Source organism: Hyperolius riggenbachi, chromosome 3 (assembly GCF_040937935.1).
Source record: "Hyperolius riggenbachi isolate aHypRig1 chromosome 3, aHypRig1.pri, whole genome shotgun sequence".
Classification (NCBI taxonomy): Eukaryota; Metazoa; Chordata; class Amphibia; order Anura; family Hyperoliidae; genus Hyperolius; species Hyperolius riggenbachi.
Genome location: NC_090648.1, coordinates 10,536,078 through 10,552,311, shown reverse-complemented (window position 1 = coordinate 10,552,311; position 16,234 = coordinate 10,536,078). Strand labels below are relative to the sequence as shown.

Here is a 16,234-nt window from a genome sequence, read left to right as displayed (position 1 = left end):
GCTCGGTGGTCACTGTTTTTCTCGAGATTCAGATTTGTAATTACGTACACTCCGGGTAGTAAAAACATTAAAACGGATGCTTTGTCCAGATGCTTTGAGCCAGAGACAGCACAGCCCTCAGACCCAGAGACTATTATCCCACAGAGAGTAGTGTTGGCAGCCACAGAGACCTGGAGAAACTGGATGGAGACTTTAGGTCCCTTCCAGCAGGATGTCCCTGAAGGTAAGCCTGAAGGGGTGATGTTTGTACCACTGCCATTTCGTCTTCAGATATTGCAGATGTTCCACTCCCACAAGAATGCTGGAAATCCTGGGGCCACCAGAACACAGGACCTTGTTGCTAGGTGTGCTTGGTGGCCTTCATTGGCAACTGACTGCAAGGAGTATGTTAGAGAGTGTGCAGTATGTGCAAAAAGCAAACCCTCCCGTCTGGCACCTGTGGGAACGTTGCAGCCTTTGCCCACCCCGAGTGAACCATGGACCCATTTGTCCATGGATTTTGTGGGTGAGCTTCCGAGGTCTGAGGGCATGTAGGTCAATTGGGTGGTAGTCGACCGTTTCAGTAAAATGGCCCATTTTGTGCCCCTGAAAGGACTCCCCTCGGCCCAGGAGTTGGCCGATCTTTTCATTATCCACATTTTCCGGCTACATGGCATCCCGGAAAATATAGTGTCAGATCGGGGAGTCCAATTTGTTTCTAAATTTTGGAGGGCATTTTGTCATCAAATGGGCATGGAACTGTCATTTTCGTCGGGCTACCACCCACAGACCAATGGTCAGACTGAGAGAATTAATCAGTCATTGGAACAGTTTCTAAGGTGTTATGTTGTGGATGCGCAAAATGATTGGGTCAAGTTCTTGCTGTTTGCAGAATTTGCGCACAATAATTTGAAAAGCTCTTCCTCTGGATTTTCTCATTTTCAGGTGGTAACTGGAAAGTTGCCTAAGTTCTCCCCACTGCCAGTAGCTTCCACTCCGTTTCCGGCTTTGGAGGCTTGGCAACAGTCTTTTAAGAACATTTGGGGGATCGTGAAAAATAATTTGGCGAAGGCTTTTCAAAGTCAGAAAGGTCAAGCTGACAAGAAACGCTCCTTAGAGTGGAAGTTCCGGCCAGGAGACTTGGTCTGGGTGTCCACGCGTCATTTGACCCTGAAACAGCCCTCGCCCAAGTTAGGACCCAGATTTGTGGGCCCTTTTCCAGTAACCAGGAAGATCAACAATGTTACTTATGCCATTGATCTCCCTGCCAGCATGCGTGGTGTAAGATCCTTTCATGTGTCCCTGCTTAAGCCAGCAGTTCATGTAGGTCCCATTCCTCCTCCTCCTGTGATGGTAGATGACCAACCTGAGTATGAAGTAGAAAAGTTTTTAGACTCATGTGTTGTACAGAACTCAGTGCAGTATCTAGTTCACTGGAAAGGGTATGGTATTGAGAAGAGAACATGGGTACCTGAGTGTTGCATGCATGCGGATAAATTAAGGAGGGAGTTCCACGCTTTATATCCTGAGAAACCGGGTAGGAGCTGTCCGGAGTCTACTCCTCAGGGGGGGGGGTACTGTGAGAAAACGCGGAAAAGCCGCTGCGAGTACTCAGAGTATGGAGGCTGATTCCGCGTTCAACATGGCAGCTTGCGCGCATGGGCCTACCACTAGCAGTATGGCTGAACGCGTGGAAACCGCCGCATGCTCTGACAGTGGTGCGGCTGGCCCCGCGTTCAAACCAGCAGATGCATTACAACACATGTCTGGTGTGGCTGGGACTGATAGTCCACACAGGTTCAGAAGGACGCGCGCGTGCGTTGAGAGGCAGAGCCTTTATGACAGTCAAAAGGGTGTCAACTGATCCAGCCGATCAGCTGACAATTCTATCAGGTTTCATTGGTCCAGCACTTAGGGGAGGCTCTGGAGAGTGCTGGTGTATATATACTGGGTGCTGGTCATTTCTCTGGTGTCTGACGTTGCGATCACTACGTGGTAGCAATCAGACCTTGTCAGTATCTGTGTTATATTATCTGTGTGATTATCTAGACTAGTTCCTGGGTGTTGATGATCAAGGACCTCACACCTCAGACTAGGAATTAGCGTTACCATCTAGTTATACTCAGACCAGTTCCGGGGTGTTGATGATCAAGGAGCTCACACCCAAGACTAGGCATTGTTGATTATTTGTTATGACCTTCTGCTTTCCTGACTACTCTTCTGATCTCTGATTAGGTACTTCGCTATATCTGATACTCTGTTGCCAAACTCTGCTTGTCTTAGGATTCCGCATCTGTCTCCTGTCTCTGTCCCTGATCTGTCTGTCTGTTGCTGACCCGGCTTGGCCGACCTCGAGAGCTATCTCTCCAGTCTAGAGATAGCTCACAGACCTGGGGGTGACACCCTTCCTTGGTGTCACTCACACTCTGTCCTTCCTACTCCTAGCCTGACCCCTCCCTCGGGAGAGTCTCAGGCTTGCGGAAGGAACGTGTTACTGTGCAGTACTCCTTACTGCTGTGCACCTGCTCCTCAGGTGCAGTCCTCAAAGTATTTCCATTGCACCAAACACTTATATTACTCAGGTGTCCAGAGGTTAGAGATATATCTGATTATCGGTGATACTGCAGATCATCAATAATCGGGTATATATCTGTATTCTCGGTGATACTGCAGATCACCGGTAATCAGACCCTCTCTGTGTTACACCGATCGTTACAATGTACTAACATTTTGGTTGTGTCATGAGAGAGAAAAGGTCGGATACGTGCTATGTGTTTGAGTTGGAGATGACAGGAGCTGGTTAGGGAGTTAATGTGAGGAATAAATGAGAGAGAAGAATCAAATATTACCCCTAAGCACCGTGCTTTGCGAACTGAAGTTATAGGCGTGTTAATAACATTTATTGTAATATCAGGCAAAGGGGTGGACAGAGATGGTGGAAAGACTATTACTTCTGTTTTGTTCATATTAAGTTTTAAGAAGCGAGAGGACATGAAAGAGGACATAGCGGACAGACAGTCGGGAACTCGTGTGAGGAGGGAGTTAAGGTCTGGGGCCGGGAGGTACAGTTGTGTATCATCTGCATATAGGTTAATATCAAAGAGTATAGCAAAGGGCGACTGGTGTAACCAAAATTCCAAATTTGTCTAGAAAGGGTGCCTGGTGTAGCCGAGATGACAGATTTGTCTACAAAAGGTGCCTGGTGTAAATGAAAAGCTAGTTTTAGTTTATAAAAAGGATGCTGTTATAGGCAAAATTTGTTGGGCTATAAAAGGGCACTGCATATAGCCTAGAAAAGTGATATAGCCCAGAAAAATGATTACTATGACCTAAATTATCCCTACTCTCACACAGAACCCTCCCCTGGTGGTGCCTAGCCCTACCCCCCTAGTGGTGTCTAACCCTAAGACCCCCCTGGTGGTGCCTAACCCTAAGACTCCCCTGGTGGTGCCTAACCCTAAGACCCCCTGGTGGTGCTTAACCCTAACACCCCCTGATGGTGTCTAACCCTAGGACTCCCTTGGTGGTGCCTAATAGAGATGGCCCGGATAGTTTGCTGGCGAAGATCAGGTATTCGTGCTTGCCACAAGTGGTGAGCAGTGAGCACATAGCTCTATTTGACCCGCCCCATACATCATCATTGGGCTAAACTTTGACCCCTTACATCACAGTCAGCAGGCACATGGCAGCCAATCAGCCTGCACTCCCTCACCAACCCCCCGCCCTCTATAAAAAGCAGCAGTGCCAGCCATGTTGATCACATTGCTCGGCTGGATTAGAGAGAGGAAGGGACAGAGCTTGCTGGCGATAGGGAAAGCGTTAGCTGGGCTTGTTTATTTTGATCCTTGCTGGCTGATTGCTGTTTAACCACCCTAAACAGCCCTTCTGAGGGCAACTTCATCCTTCTGCTTTTTTTTTTTGTGCGACACTCCACAGCCCACAGGCACCCACCACCATTGTGCCCAGTGCCCACTACAAGCACAATGGTGCTCCAGGGCCTCTGTTCTTATCACTAAGTTGCGTTTGAAGTATTGCAGCATTTCTCAGTGTCTGTGCGTTAGTGTATAGACAGAGCACACTGGCACTGAGCCACATGTGCCCACTTCTAGTGATATTGAATTGTGTGCCACTTAAAAGCATATTTCTTCCACTGCTGCTTCAGGGCCTTTGTTCTTATCACTGAATTGTGTTTGAAGTGTTGCAGCATATTCTCAGTGTCTGACTGATAGTGCACAGACAGAGACCACTGGCACCGAGAGCCACGCCTGTGCCCACTTACATTGATACTGAATTGTGTGGTACATAAAACCACAAGCACAGTTTTTCCACTACTGCTCCAGGGCATCTGTTATTATCATTATATTGTGTTTGAACTGTTGCATATCTGTGTGTGTGACACTACACAGCCCACTGATAACCAGAGCTGTGTACACTACTACTATTGTTGTTGCCACATTCAGTTTCAGGCATAGTAGCACCTCCACTGCATTACTTTTCACTTGTTGCAGGCATAGTACCCCAATTAAAAAAAATGACAGGCAGAGGCAGGCCACCCAAGTGTCCTCAAGGTCATGCTGCTGTGATTTCCTGCAGCCCTGGAAGAATGCGCAGTGTTCAGAGGGCACGTACCATCAACACACAAAATTCAGAGGACATAGTTGATGGCTTACATGGCGCACCCCATCTTCTACAGCTTACACATGGAACACCTTTGACGCACCGTCCTCCACCGTCCTCCTCCTTCAGGCACCCCACAACAACTTTCCTCCACCACTAGCACCACAGCTGCTTCACTTGATATGTCTGAGGAATTATTCACACATGATGCATTTAGTAATGTACAACCTTTATTGGCAGAAAATGAAGGAAATGAGGAGGATGTCACACCGCGTGATATGTTTCAGTCAGGCGTCAGTACACACGTGGACGTAAGGTATGAGGAGGATGACGATGATGTAGTACCTGTTGTTGGTGCCTGTTTGGAGGTGTCTGAGACAAGTGAAGCAGTTGATGATGATGATGATGACGACATTGTGTCCATGGATGTCACGTAGGTGCCCGCAAGAGGACATAAAGAACAGGGGCACAGTTTAGATGGGGAGAAGGAGGAGGGGCGAGTTCTTGAAACTAGCAGGGGGGGCTCGTGGGAAGGAGCTAGTGGCAATGTCAGACAGCAAGTATCGGGACCTGGGGTTAGCCAGCCAACACGCCCTTCAATGCCTGCTGTTGCCACGACCAGAATGTCAACATTCCAAAACTCACCAGTGTGGCATTTTTTTTTGTTTGTGTGCCTCTGATACCAGCAATGCCATCTGCAACCTCTGCCAAAAGAAACTGAGTCGTGGGAAGTAGAGATGGGCCGAACGGTTACAGACGAACTTTGGTGGTTCGCGTTCGCAAAGAACCGGGAACTTTTTTTCAAAGTTCGGTTTGCCCATAGACTTTAATGGCCGCCGACTTTAACGGTTAATAGCAAAGTACCCTTACATGGTAGAAACACCAAAATTGTTGGGAATGTTAAGTGGAATAGTGGGAACAAGAGGAAATTTTTTTTTTCAAAAAGACCTTATACTTTTTGAGAAAATCTATTTTAAAGTTTCAAAGTAAAATGAGCCGATTCATAAACAAAAAGAACCGATTCATTAAAAAGAACCAGATGATTCAAGAACCGTCAGTATAGCAGAGAATGCGTCCTGAGCAGGACGTGAAGCTGCCGGCTCGCTGCTGTCTCTCCCCACCTGCCTGCACCTGTCACCCTCACCTAGCCTGGCACCCAGCGCACCCATGGGTGCCAGGCTAGGTGAGAGTGACAGGTGAGGAGGTGGGGAGAGACAGCAGGAGCCGGCAGCTATGCATCCAAAAGGACGCATTCTCTGCTATGTGGGAGTCATCGGAGATCTTCAATCAACTTAATTGAAGATCGCAACATAAGAGGATACAGTTCGTTGGATCGTTTACCGTGGATATTGGCGTGGGAAAACTTTTTTAAAGGTACAGGTAAGTATTTATGGTTAATTTAGAATAATAAAATACTTTTCTCGTGGTTGTGTTTTTATTTCATTTAACCCTTTGTGGAAATGGGTAAAGGGTACTTTGTACCCCTATACTCATTTCTTCTGGGAGGGGGGTGGGCATCTGGGGTCCCCTTCTTAAAGGGGACTCCCAGATGCCACCATGAACCCCCCCCCAGGGAGTCGTCGCCCCCACCTCCTCCTGGGGCACCGGAGGTGGGGAAGAGCCCCTTGTCCATGGATAAGACAAGGGCTCCGGGGGGGAGAGGAGGGGAAGGCTTGGCTGCCCCTCCCCCCGGCCCCTGGAGCCCCCCCATACCATGGACCACCGCGGGCTGGTATAGCTCAGGGTGCGAAGCCCCAGTCGGCCGGGGCTCCGCATTCTGGCTATCCCAGCCTGCATGGGGGACAAGGGGTTACAGAGGCTCGGGAGGGGGGACCCCACATAATTTTTTTTTCATTTATTTCCCACACTCAGCACATAAAAATAATAATAATTAAAAAAAAAAAATATATATATATATATATACATGTATATATATATATATATATATATATATATATATATATATATATATATATATATATATATATACATATATATATATATATATAAATAAATAAATATATATATATATACACACATATATATATATATATATATATATATATATTTTTATTTTTTTTAAAGGACTTACGAGGCCACAAGTATGAAAAAAGTTAAATACCATTTCATAATCCAGATCCATGGAGGATGCCATCTGCGCCCCCCGTTTATTCCGCCATGGCACCCGCAGTAATACCGGCCCCGGTCGGTTCCCGACCCCTCCAAACAGGTCGGGTTCTCATTCCCCCATCAATATGGCCACCACAGATTGCCGCGGCTGCGCAGTCCGCATAGATGTGATTGCGGCTGCGCAGCTCTAGGTCCTCCTCCCGATGCGTCCGATGTATGCACGCATATTGATGACGCGGCAGGAGGAGGCCCTAGAGCTGCGCAGGTGCAATCGCGTCTGTGCGGACTGCGCAGCCGCGGCAATCTGTGGTGGCCATATTGAGTGGGGAATGAGAACCCGACCTGTTCGGAGGGGTCGGGAGTCGGGATCCGACCGGGGCCGGTATTACTGCGGGAGCCATGGGGGAATGAACGGGAGGGCGCAGATGGCGTCCTCCATGGATCTGGATTATGAAAAGGTATTTAACTTTTTCACATTTGTGGCCTCAGAAGTCCTTTAAATATTGTTTTCTGCTATCTTTTTAACATATCCTGTAAATTTGGTGTTGCTAGGATGTAAAGGGCCTTTGCTATTAACTGCTAAAGTCGGCGGGTGATGATAACCAACCAGAATTATAGGGGTGCAAAAGTGCTGAATTCTGCCATAGGCTTCCATTAGGCTCCCTATTTCACTTTCAAAAATCTCAAATCTTTTCAAAGGGCAATTGCTCAGCAGTGGCAAATTTTCTAGCATTGTAGTGAAATAGGGAGCCTAATGGAAGCCTATGGCAGAATTCAGCACTTTTGCACCCCTATAATTCTGGTTGGTTATCATCACCCGCCGACTTAAGCAGTTAATAGCAAAGGCCCCTTACATCCTAGCAACACCAAATTTGCAGGATATGTTAAAAAGATAGCAGGAAACAATATTTAAAGGACTTCCGAGGCCACAAATGTTAAAAAAGTTAAATACCTTTTCATAATCCAGATCCATGGAGGACGCCATCCACGCCCTCCCGTTCATTCCCCCATGGCTCCCGCAGTAATACCGCCCCCGGTCGGGTCCCGACTCGCGATCCCTCCGAACAGGTCGGGTTCTCATTCCCCACTCAATATGGTCGCCACAGATTGCCGCGGCTGCGCAGTCCGCACAGACGCGATTGCACCTGCGCAGCTCTAGGGCCTCCTCCTGCCGCGTCATCAATATGTGTGCATACATCGGACGCATTGGGAGGAGGACCTAGAGCTGCACAGCCGCAATCGCATCTATGCGGACTGCACAGCCGCGGCAATCTGTGGCGGCCATATTGAGGGAGGAATGAGAACCCGACCCGTTTGGAGGGGTCGGGACCCGACCGGGGCCGGTATTACTGCGGGTGCCATGGTGGAATGAATGGGGGGGCGCAGATGGCGTCCTCCATGGATCTGGATTATGAAATGGTATTTAACTTTTTTCATACTTGTGGCCTCGTTAAGTCCTTTAAAAAAAATATATATATATATATATATATATATATATATATATATATATTTATTATTTTTATGTGCTGAGTGTGGGAAATAAATGAAAAACAAAATGACGTGGATTCCCCCCTCCTGAGCCTCTGTAACCCCTTGTCCCCCATGCAGGCTTGGATAGCCAGAATGCGGAGCCCCGGCCGACTGGGGCTTCACACCCTGAGCTATACCAGCCCGCATGGTCCATGGTATGGCTCCGGGGGGGGGGGGGGAGGGGCAGACAAGCCTTCCCCTCCCCCCCCCCCTCCGGAGCCTTGTCCAATCCATGGACAAGGGGCTCTTCCCCACCTCCGGTGCCCCAGGAGGAGGTGGGGGTGACAACTTCCTGGGGGGGGTTCATGGTGGCATCTGGGAGTCCCCTTTAAGAAGGGGACCCCAGATGCCCACCCCCTCCCAGGAGAAATACTTACCTGTACCTTTAAAAAAAAATTCCCACGACAATATCCTCGGTAAATGATCCAACGAACTGTTTCCTCTTATGTTGCGATCTTCTATTAAGTTGATTGAAGATCTCCGATGCCCCCCACCCACATAGCAGAGAATGCGTCCAAAAGTCCTTTTGGACGCATAGCTGCTAGCTCCCGCTGTCTCTCCCCACCTGCCTGCCTGCACCTGCCAACAGCCTAGGTGGGGGTTGACAGGTGCAGGCAGGTGGGGAGAGACAGCAGCGGGAGCCAGCAGCTTCACGTCCTTCCGAGGACGCATTCTCTGCTATACTAACGGCTCCTGAATGAGCCGGATCTTTTTAATGAATCGGTTCTTTTTTTATGAATCGACTCTTTTTTTTTTTTTTTTACTTTAAAATCGATTTTCTCAAAAACTATAAGGTCTTTTTGAAAAAAAAAATTCCTCTTGTTCCCACTGTTCTTCTTAACATTCCCAGTAATTTTGGTGTTGCTAGCTTTTAAAGGGGCTTTGCAATTAACCATTAAAGTCAGCGGGGGTATACTTTCCCACGGTCAGAAGGAGAATTTACATTAAAACTTTAAAATTGATTTTCTCAAAAACTATAAGGTCTTTTTGAAAAAAAAAGTTTTCCTCTTATTCCCACTGTTCTCCTTAACATTTTCTGCAAGTTTGGTGTTTCTAGCCTTTAAAGCGGCTTTGCTATTAACTGCTAAAGTCGGCGGGCGCTTAATTTTCCCACGGTCAGAAGGAGTTACTTTAAAATTGATTTTCTCAAAAACTATAAGGTATTTTTGAAAAAAAAATTCCCCTCTTGTAGTCGCTGAAAGATCTCAGGTGTTAGACACCTTGAAACATCTTTTCCATCACTTTTCTGGCCAGCAGAAATGTTTCTAGTTTTCAAAGTTCGCCTCCCCATTGAAGTCTATTGCGGTTCGCGGAAGTTCCTGCGAACCGAACCTTCCGCGGCAGTTCGCGAACAGGGTTCGCGAACCTTAAATCGGCGGTTCGGCCCATCTCTAGTGGGAAGTCCAACACTCACCTAGGGACAACTGTTTTGAGATTGAAAAACACAGACAACAATGGTATGCACATGTGAATAAAAGCAGCACACAAATACAAAGCCACCCTCCTCCTCCTGGTCAAGCAGAATCTTCAGCCACGTCAACCTCTGCTGTCCCTGCCCCCTCTCAAGCACCCTGCACTCCATCATGTTTCACCTTGAGCAGTTCTTGCTCATCTGCCCACAGCAGTCAGCTTTGTGTGAATGAAGTTTTGGAAGGGAGGAAGAAGCCAATGTCTGCCAGTCACCCCCTTGCCCGGCGTCTGACAGCTGACTTGTCGGAACTGCTAGCCTACCAGCTTTTACCGTACAAAGAAAAGTGAGGAGATCATTAGCTACTTTGGTAAGGGCTGTTTCTGTGGAGTGGTTTGGCCGGAAGCCAGACTGGAACTGATCAAGCAAGGAATTTGCAGATAAATACTGACTTAGTTCAGCATGAATGTGGCGTTCAAGTAATTTAGATGTAAATGGGAGAAGTGACACTGGGCGGTAGTTAGCAAGTTTGGTGGGGTCTAGAGATGTTTTTTTAAGTAGTGGTGTTACAACAGCCTTCTTGAGTGAGGATGGAAACATTCCAGTGGAGAGGGATAGGTTAAACAGAGATGTTAGGGCAGGGATGAGGGATGTGGATAGCTGTGGAATGAGATGTGATGGGATAGGATCCTGTAATGATCTGCTCTGCTGTCTGCACAGGCAGGCAGCTTTTTGACCATTTTTCAGGTCTGCATGCTGCAGGTCCCTGGAAAGGAGACCTGTTTTCACTCTGCAAGTTTCAGACTTGCTGTTCTGGTGAGGGATTTGCATTCACTTATCTGGTTATTGATAGCTCTGCCTCTCTTGAAGGCTTGCAGTATAAATGCCATTTCCTCCCAGAATTCCCTGCTGGTCATAAAGGTTTGGTTCTGCTGGACTTACCTTGAGTTTCAGCCCTCTGCTATTGTTTGCTAATATTGTCTTAGAGTAGTTATTCTTGGGAGTGCACTAGCATTCCTTCTAGCGCTGTCAGGTTGTTTATTATCTGTATTGCCTAGTTCTGCCTGTCTGTTTGGATCGCATCCGCCCTAGCGGTAGAGGTGGTGGATCCTTCTGTACTCTGTCTTGGAGTGTAAGCCAGAGCTGCGGTTGCTACTGGTTACTCCTTCTGTCTGTCTTGTCTGGTCCGTGCGATGGTACTGTCGCCAGCGGTGGCTGACAGTGAATCGTTCTGTCCTGTTCCTAGATCGCATTCGCCCTAGCGTTAAAGAGGCGGTGGATCTCTCTTGTCTGAACCTTGGAGTTTAACTTTAGCTGTGGTTGCTACTGGTTACTCCTTCTGTCTGCCTTGTCTGGAACGAACGCTTGCTGTTGTCTGGGTGAGGCAACCGATTAGCAAGCGTTCGCGTTCTCTGTATATTTTTATTTTCCGTGTTTCATTTGTTAGTCAGGGTTGGTATGTTTTGTCACTGTTGCGCTTAACGTGCGGTGACCGTGATTTGAACGCGATTTGTCGCTATTGCAATTAACGTGTGGTGACCACGTTTAGCTAGTCCTGTCTGTTCCTTCGTGTTGGATTGCAGTTTGCTAATTGGTTCTGTCTTTATTCATTCTATGTTCTGTCTTTACTCCGTCTTGTGTCTCTGCTAGCAATCGCCATTCTTGCGATTGCTTTCTCACTTTAGTCTTCACTGTTGTATGTCAACCATCGCTGGGTGGCGACTAGATTGGTGGACATACATAAATTCTGTCTCTGTGCTCACTATCTCTCGAGTGGCTATCTTGCCCTGTATTGCTTCACTTCGTACAATCTCCACCTGGCATCTGTGGTTGTAAAGAGACCGAGTTCCTCTGTACTCCACAGCTCCATCTGCTGGTTGGAATTCCTCTCTACAGGTGCATTTGCACCAAAGCTGGCTTCCCTTATCCAAACGCTTGTGGAGGGTTTCCGCAGTGTCAGCGCACATGTTGTGTGCTGACCACGGAGATAATTCCACATTCGTTACAGTATGACCAGCCCAACCGAAATTTCCAGTATAGAGGGAATTTCCGATTTGTACGATTTTGTCGAGTATGGTTCTTGTACCTTTAAGAGGTTTAAAAAACTAGATTCTGAAACCAAAGATGACTTTCTTTCTGAATGTGTAAGACTTTTTCTTAACCCTGCATTTCAAATCACTGATTCATCCATGTGGGCTCTCCAAATAGCTTATGTTCTATTGCAAGGAGATCTGTTTCAGTGGGCTTATGAGATTTTGAAAAGAAATTCTTGGAATGATAAGCCTTATCAGTTTCTTACATTAATTTTTTCTCACTGGTTTAAACTGCCTTCCTTACATCTATTCTTGATGGGTGTGTACCTGCAAATCAAGCAGCTGTTCTATCCATTCCATGCAAAACCATTCAGTTTGATAATGAATGCAGTAACAGCTCCCTTGCATCTAGACAGCAACCACTTAAAGACTAAGTGGACTAAGACTAAAAGGAGAAAGTCTAGGAAGGCTTCCCAGCTTAAAGATCCATTGCCCATAGCAACTACAAATAAAAAAAAATTCTGTAAAGTCTGAAATTTGGAACACACATGAATGTGATAAATCCAGAGAAAGTTCTCAGTCTCAGGTTTTATTACCCGAAGCAAAAGCATATGTGGATCCTATGATTGGCAGAATTATTCAGTATATTAAAGGAGTAAGAAAATCTATGCATGTCCCTGATCCCAACCCGTATGAGTGTTACCTTTATACAGGGTTGTTTGAGCTTCCATTTGCTCCATGGGAGATTGGGGCTTTGATTGAGGAGTTTGATATTGATTGGAAGGCGTTTTGCGATTTTTACATCGCAGGAAGCGAAGAGATTCTTAATGCTTGTATTAATTCTGTGTAAACTTTGATTGAATCTGGTGAGTGTGACGAGTGTTTTGTGGATCCGGTGATTTGTGTGTGGCAGATGATTTTGTATGAATTGCACACACACCAACCAATTGACTCCAATAAAGAGACAACATTGTCGGATGACTGTTTCTGCCTTTCTGGGGTAAAGCAAGTGAGTTTAAACTCTGTGCGACCTGATGCCTTTTTCTCAGGTGTTCCTGCAAATTATGATCAACATGAATGTGTCAGTTTTATCAAAGATATGTGGGGTCCCTTGTCAATTAAAACAGATCTTTTTCTCCCAGTAATTCTTTAAGGTCCTCCATCTATGATCCTGCTATGGGGAAAATTCCTAAACTATGCAACCTCAAGAGTAATGTTAATGTGACTAATACAGTTCCTCATGTTGTTGTCACAACTTCTTCTGCAAATAAATCTATGCCTCACTCTGTTCACACCTGTGAAAGCATATTGCCAGATGAAAATCCAATATTTCTGTCCTGGACTTTTTACAATTTGGTTCACAGATTTCGGAGGCTTGCGCTTTAGAAGCTTCAGTTTCACAACCGAAAGCGATCTTGGATTCGCAAATTTTGCATTCTGACTCCCCTGATTCGATATTGTTAGCCGAGTCTCAGGGTGAGACAGCGCTTTGGTTGTGTGAATCTGATACTGAAGGATCTTTACTTTGTCCAGGGAATATTTCGTGAGCCTACCCTGTACCATGAATGAAACTATGATGTCCACTCGCACTGACATTTGTGAGTCCCTTTCTTGCTCTGAAGAAATCACTGACTTTCCACTCTGTACTCTGGATGAGTCAATGTTGCCTTGCCTAAAATCTCCTGCAGTGAGCCCAGAGGTTCGTCTAGGTATTGCAACTATTCTCACCTCTTTTTCTGCCATTTTGGAATTGCAGTCTAGTTTGACTGCTATGCAGGATTCTGTGTGCAGTGAAACTAGAGTCAGGGAGTCAGTGTTTGTTCCAGTAGATATTCCTGTGCATCCTGTTCATGAGAATGAAATTCAGTCCCAGCGTATTGTAGAACCATCCCTGGGACATCTGCCCTGTCCTCAGAATGTATTTGATGTTTTGCCCTGTAACATGGATAGTTCAGAATCCTTGATTAGTTTGTCAGAAAACTTGGGAAATGATGCTCCTGAGGTTTTGTTTGATGTTCTGGAGGTCTCTGGGTTCCTCCCGAAGGATGCAGAACTTTTGGGAGATGCCTCCTGCCCCCCAGGTCCTTCTGAGGTATTGCCCACTTCAGTAGGCATTGCTGTTATGTTGACTACTTTTGCAGCTCTTGTGGAGCTTCAGTCATGCGTAGTCAATGATGAGTTTTTGTTAGATACAATTACAGTCACAGAGACTTCTAAGTCTGAGTCCAAGTCTTCTTTTGAAAGACCAGTACTTGTGACCACTACTTGTGATGTTTCTCTGCCCGGTCCTGGTTTTGGTCTTGTCGTGACTGGCTCTGAGGTTTGCAGTTCTTTGACATGTCCAGAAGTTTCTCTTGTACTAGTGTACCCAGATGCGCTCTGTGAGCCAGAATGCCCAAAGTGTCTTGTTTGCCAGCATGCTCAGATGCTTCCTCGGTGGAGACATGTTCTGATATTGCCTGCCTGCCTGCATGCCCAGAAATGGTTCCTGAAAGCCCTGATCTTGATGGTTATCCTGTTTACCCTGAATCCGGAATTGTCATAGGTTCCATAGGGGTTCTTGATAGTTCTCCATGTGAACGTAAAGAGCATTCTGGCCTCTTGGGATCTCTACGGAGCTTCAAAGTGTTCTGGGAGATTTTGGGAGAAACTTATCTTGGTACCCTGGATTGGATCAACAGTGGCTTCTGTGTTGATAGGGACACTTCTAATGGGTATTGTGGGAGGTTTGGTATTTTTGGACGGTCCCTGGTAGGTGGTGGGTATTGCTCGGAGAGTTTCGATGGGTCCTTCTCTGGTACTCACAGTTCTGATGGGTGTCACGCTGAGACTTGTAGTACTGATGGGCATGTTTCAGTGGGTCCTGCCTCCGATGAGTTCGGTTTTGGGAGGATTGATTCTGGAATTGGTCCTTGTTGGGCTGTCCCGACCTTCATGAGTGTTCAGCCAGACTGTTTTGTTGGAAATGTCAGTTTTGAAGGACGTCTGGAAGCCGTCCCTAGATGAGGGGGGGGGGGGGGGGTACTGTAATGATCTTCTCTGCTGTCTGCACAGGCAGGCAGCTTTTTGACCATTTTTCAGGTCTGTGTGCTGCAGGTCCCTGGAAAGGAGATCTGTTTTCACTCTGCAAGTTTCAGACTTGCTGTTCTGGTGAGGGATTTGTATTCACTTATCTGGTTATTGATAGCTCTGCCTCTCTTAAAGGCTTGCAGTATAAATGCCATTTCCTCCCAGAATTCCCTGCTGGTCATAAAGGTTTGGTTCTGCTGGACTTACCTTGAGTTTCAGCCCTCTGCTATTTTTTGCTAATATTGTCTTAGAGTAGTTATCCTTGGGAGTGCATAGCATTCCTTCTAGCGCAGTCAGGTTTTTTATTATCTGTATTGCCTAGTTCTGTCTGTCTGGTTGGATCGCATCCGCCCTAGCGGTAGAGGCGGTGGATCCTTCTGTACTCTGTCTTGGAGTGTAAGCCAGAGCTGCGGTTGCTACTGGTTACTCCTTCTGTCTGTCTTGTCTGGTTCGTGCGATGGTACTGTCGCCAGCATTGGCTGACAGTGAAACGTTCTGTCCTGTTCCTAAATCGCATTAGCCGTAGCGTGAGAGGTGGTGGATCGCTCTTGTCTGAACCTTGGAGTTTAACTTTAGCTGTGGTTGCTACTGGTTACTCCTTCTGTCTGTCTTGTCTGGAATGAACGCTTGCTGTTGTCTGGGTGAGGCAACCGATTAGCAAGCGTTCGCGTTCTCTGTATATTTTCATTTTCCGTGTTTCACTTGTTAGTCAGGGTTGGTACGTTTTGTCACTGTTGCTCTTAACGTGCGGTGACCGCGGCTTGAACGCGCTTTGTCGCTATTGCGCTTAACGTGTGGTGACCGCGTTTAGCTAGTCCTGTCTGTTCCTTCGTGTTGGATTGCAGTTTGCTAATTGGTTCTGTCTTTATTCATTCTATGTTCTGTCTTTACTCCATCTTGTGTCTCTGCTAGCAATCGCCATTCTTGCGATTGCTTTCTCACTTTAGTCTTTACTGTTGTATGTCAACCGTCGCTAGGTGGCGACTAGATTGGTGGACATACATAAATTCTGTCTCTGTGCTCACTATCTCTCGAGTGGCTATCTTGCCCTGTATTGCTTCACTCCGTACAATCTCCATCTGGCATCTGCGGTTCTACAGAGACCAAGTTCCTCTGTACTCCACAGCTCCATCTGCTGTTTGGAATTCCTCTCTACAGGCGCATTGCACCAAAGCTGGCTTCCCTTATCTAAACGTTTGTGGAGGGTTTCCGCAGTGTCAGCACACATGTTGTGCGCTGACCACGGAGATAATTCCACATTCGTTACAGACGCAAAGAACAGGTGGTTAGATGGGATTTGGAGATAAGAGAAGAGAGTGAATGTTCGGAGAGTGGAGAAAAACTGGAAAGAGAGCAGTCAACAAGAGGAGTGGAGATGGAGTTTGCTTATTTTTTACAATATTAATTTATAGATTATTTAAGAATTCATACACACTTACTAGACATGCCAATCAGAATCAGAATCAAA

The 16,234-nt window shown here is 46.5% G+C and overlaps 1 protein-coding gene across 1 annotated transcript in view; it reads left to right on the top strand.

Annotated features, from left to right (window-relative positions):
• The window catches only part of LOC137560852 (phospholipase A2 inhibitor gamma subunit B-like), a 44,021-nt gene that overhangs the window by 17,209 nt on the left and 10,578 nt on the right, over positions 1 to 16,234 (top strand). The window lies entirely within an intron of this gene.